The following is a 4,332-nucleotide window of genomic DNA, read 5'->3' on the forward strand; positions in this document are numbered from 1 at the left end:
GGAATGAATTTTTCTCTCGCCAGTACGGACACTTTATCAAAACGAATATAGTGCGTCGAATCCGAATCCAATGAGTGTTCTGTCACTGCAGAGCCCCGATTGTCCCTGTTCGTTATATCTCGAATGTGTTCCGACAGTCATGTGGATAGGTTAGTACGGCGCCGGTCTCTCCTATGTACTCGTAGAAAGTGCGTTTAAGGTTCAGAAGAAGTGTGTTCGGGCGATCTGCGGTGCGTGTTTCGACAACAGCTGTAAACTGTTGTTCAAAAAACTAAACATACTGCCTTTGCCATGCATGTACATTAGAGATGTCTGTGTATTTGTCAAAACAGCCTCAATATTTCAAAACAAACTCGTTGACATAAAGCATCGAGTATATAACCAGAAACAAAGACGAAATAAGGGTCATATATTCCTGGTAACACATTAGCGATACAGCTCTTATAAATATTAACACTCGTTTGCACTGAAATATAGACAGGCCAACTACAGACCTGTGTGTACGTCTCCGTATATTCCAAAAAATACTCTATATTCATTGTAATAAAGATAATATCTCTAACAATGCCGTGCTATTCTATTCGGTGATGTAGGAAAAACAGCAAAACATCTAATTACAAAACAAACGGAATCACATTTCATCGGTAATTAACATGTGTATAATTATTTGCCAAATGAAATAAATTGTTGCAAGGAATTGACTTACAATTATATGGACGTCGGGTCCGCGCTAAAAAGTGTCCGAACTTATAGGGCGTTAAAATCGTGTACAGAGCGTCATTCACGCTTTAGTCTTCGTTTGTTCGACTGACAGCGAAGCAAGCAGAATTAGACAGTACTGCGATGACATTACAATTTAAATTCAACGTTTTAGCTTTTTCATATTCCTTTACATGTCACTACATTTAAATAGGTTGACTTGGGACATTTTTTTTCGTGGTTTTTGTATTAGACCCGTCGTCCATTTATTTGTAAGTCAATGTTGCAAGGACATACTTATAAATTACAATTGACAAACTGGCATTTGACACATTGCTTCTATAGTAATAAAGAATACTTAAAATTTCCAAACACAAATTTACATTAATTTGAAGTGCAATTAACAGTAGAAACCGAACATGATATTAATATTTGTACATCTGCTTGCAAGTTGAAGACAATGTAACTAATTTTATTTAAAACCTTTACCTGGCAAATCAACGTATTCTATTCAATTCTGTGTGATTCTTTTTTCTCACACAGATTTTTGTGATTTAAAGCTCTGAGTAGCACTGCAACTGTTATAGACAAGCGTGTCGCTTACCACCGGGCGCATGACTTGCTCGTCCCGTCATTTGGTACCCTAAAAAAATGACGGGACGAATAAGTCACGCACCTGGTGGTAAGCGACATAAGAGAGGCAGTATTAATCAAATGTTTAATGTCAAAGATCTGAGGGGCACTGTCACCATGCCAATCACCCCGAGATATTAAATTAACAAATCCCATGTGCCTCTAGTTTTCGTAGTGTGAACATTACTGCTTGACAGTATAAATAGGTCTGGTGGAATGGCATACAGTTTTCTTGCTACAATTTACGTACGCAGTAAATAGTAGAATAACAAATACATAGTTAAATGAAATTTTAGTAGCAGTAGAGGTCCTTGTGAGAGAGTTCGTCCAGGGAAGAACTGCCACCTTACCTATTTCTGCCACCAAGCAGTAATGTCAGCATTACTGTGTTCCTGTTTTGAAGGGTAAGGGTTATGTCTCAGGGTAACGATCACAGTGACAGTGCCCCTAAGATTTTTGCGGTTTAAAGCTCTGAGTGACACTGCAACTGCTATGCATAGGCGTGTCGCTTGCTACTAGGCGCACGACTTGTTTGTTCCGTCATTTGGTATTGTAAAAAAAATAAAAATTTTTCCTTTTGCGACGCTCACGGTTTTTTGTTTACCTGAAAATAAAAGAAAACTGCGTTAGATTGAAAGGTAAAAATATATACATTTAGGCGCGGAGCTGCGTTTTTTAACGTTGTATTGAAGTACCTTAGTTTGTATGGAAAACACGTGCCGTCTAACACACTGACAACGCTTCTCCGCACGGTTTTACTGCTTCCCGCGCGCAGGGCACCGGCGAACCGCAGGGTCTGGCACAATGCGCTCCGCACTATCGCGCAGATTTTTAATCAATTTGTGTCTATTCCAGTAATTGTCGTTCGGATTTTCCCTAGCAAATAATCAAAGGATTCAGTTGACACACGTGTGTAATGAAAAATTAATCTTAATTCATTGTTCTCTGATCCATTTATCGATCTGGTTCGTAAAAAGGGATGTATCCAATATCTTCGGTGTCTTTTTATTTGAGTAAACAAAAACCACATAGACACTATAACTGCAGCATTCTGAATGAGTTCTGTATTATTAAAGTCAAAGAAGGATCTCAGCTACATGCACAATCACCGGCGATCAACTACGAAGCGAGTACTTTAAACGGCGCGGGACCGCTAGAACTAGAAAGATCTGCGTCACCGCCAGCGCTCGCGTGATTTCGCGTCTCGCGCACCGCCGCGTGACGCGGTGTAGTGTGTTAATCGCCTTAGTTGAAGTGAAAAATTAAAATCTAAATAAACTAGAACTTTATTAACTTACTACGAAAATGATATGCCGGGGCCACCGTCATTAGCCAACAGAGCTACAAATCAGTCTCCAATTTTTTTATGTTCGATCTTTGTATCAATAATAATAACAGACTAGTGGAGTTTTTTCACAAAAAATAAAAATAAAAAATACGTATTGCAATTCTAACCTAGTTATCTGTCAGATAACTTCATAAATAGTAATTTAACTGTGATAGATGCAGATTAAAAAAAAGTATTATATTGAGCTCTTAGGTTCTCGCTACACATTGGAAACGAAACTACACGTTCAATTCATAATAGGAAGGTTCACTTTGGTATTAGCCATAATCTGGTTGTTAAGTAAGTAGTACCATATCTCAGACGTGATCATGGGACCTGTAAAGAGTCCAAAACGTTTAGATCCATTTAAATCCAAAAAAAAATAATTCAACAAGCACGTAAAAAAATTCGTAAGATCTGCTGGTTCGTTCCGTAGCTCTATTGGGAGAGCGTCAGCTTCGGTACGCCAAAGACGCTGGTTCGAATCCAGTCGAATTGAAGGATTTATCTAAGCGTTCGATCTTTGTATTAATAATCATAACAAACTAGTGGAGTAAAAAAATGAATGAAACTTAATTACAATTGGTAGCTGTAAAGTTACCTTACTGAGTGAAGAAACAGATTTCTCACAGATGGCGTTACGGCAAAAAAATCGTTAAACACCAAAAACAAACTGAAGAATTCATAAGATTCGCTGGTCCATTCCGTGGCATATTGTCTGGCACGGTTTGCTAGAAGACGTTGGTTTGGATCCAGCCGGATCGAACGAATTTTTCAAAAAGTGTAGGATTTTTTCTAATGGTAATAATTATAACAAACCAGTGCAGTAATTTAAAATAAAAAACTAATATCATCAATAAACTTGGTTTCATTTCCAAGGTTATACTAACTAAACAAAAACGTAAGCAACGAAATGTCAACAAAAGGAATACCGGACGGTTAATTGTCAAGCTTTTATTTGAAAGTGAAAGAAACACCATCCTTAAGTCAAAAGCCCAACAAATAAGAAATCCATTCATTCCCGCATGTTTTTGCAGGGTCTCTCCCAGGATTTACTTTTAATCCGCATTTCTAAATGAGCGTGAAAATCTTCTCAAAGTTCAGCTTCATGTGGTTTCTTTCATGTCCGTAGAGAACTTTTCAGAAGTCCAGCGGAAACCCTCTTATGTGATTGGAGATATATTGAAACGAAAGGAAAAGTGACTCTACTTGAAACGGACAATTTTAAAATGACTTGGAAAGTGTAGATTTTTCATTGCATCCGCTAATAGTCTGCCATGCTGTACCAATCCAGGTTGGCGATTTCATACGTTATTGTGACTCCTTTTCGACGCACAGGTTTCATAACAATGTTTTCCTTCATCGAATTGTTAATGGTAAAGAAGGATGGCGAAAACTGCCCCAATAACGACGAAGTGCCGTTCATGGACTTTTTGCGTTTTAGCTTATACCTAGTTATGAATATATTTTTGTATATTTTTAGAAGTCGGGAATAAAAACAATGTAAAACATTGTATTTTAGAAAAGGTGCAAGAACACAACGCAATTGATTCAGTTATTGGTTATTTTATAGTACACACATAAAACATTAAAGCTATATTAAAAAACCGACCTCAAAAGTACGTGGAATTACGTCTATTTGCTAAGTTTTATTGAAATATCCCCTAGTTCGC

This window comes from Hyposmocoma kahamanoa, unplaced genomic scaffold (genome assembly GCF_003589595.1).
Source record: "Hyposmocoma kahamanoa isolate Upper Pololo Valley unplaced genomic scaffold, ASM358959v1 182, whole genome shotgun sequence".
Taxonomy (NCBI): domain Eukaryota; kingdom Metazoa; phylum Arthropoda; class Insecta; order Lepidoptera; family Cosmopterigidae; genus Hyposmocoma; species Hyposmocoma kahamanoa.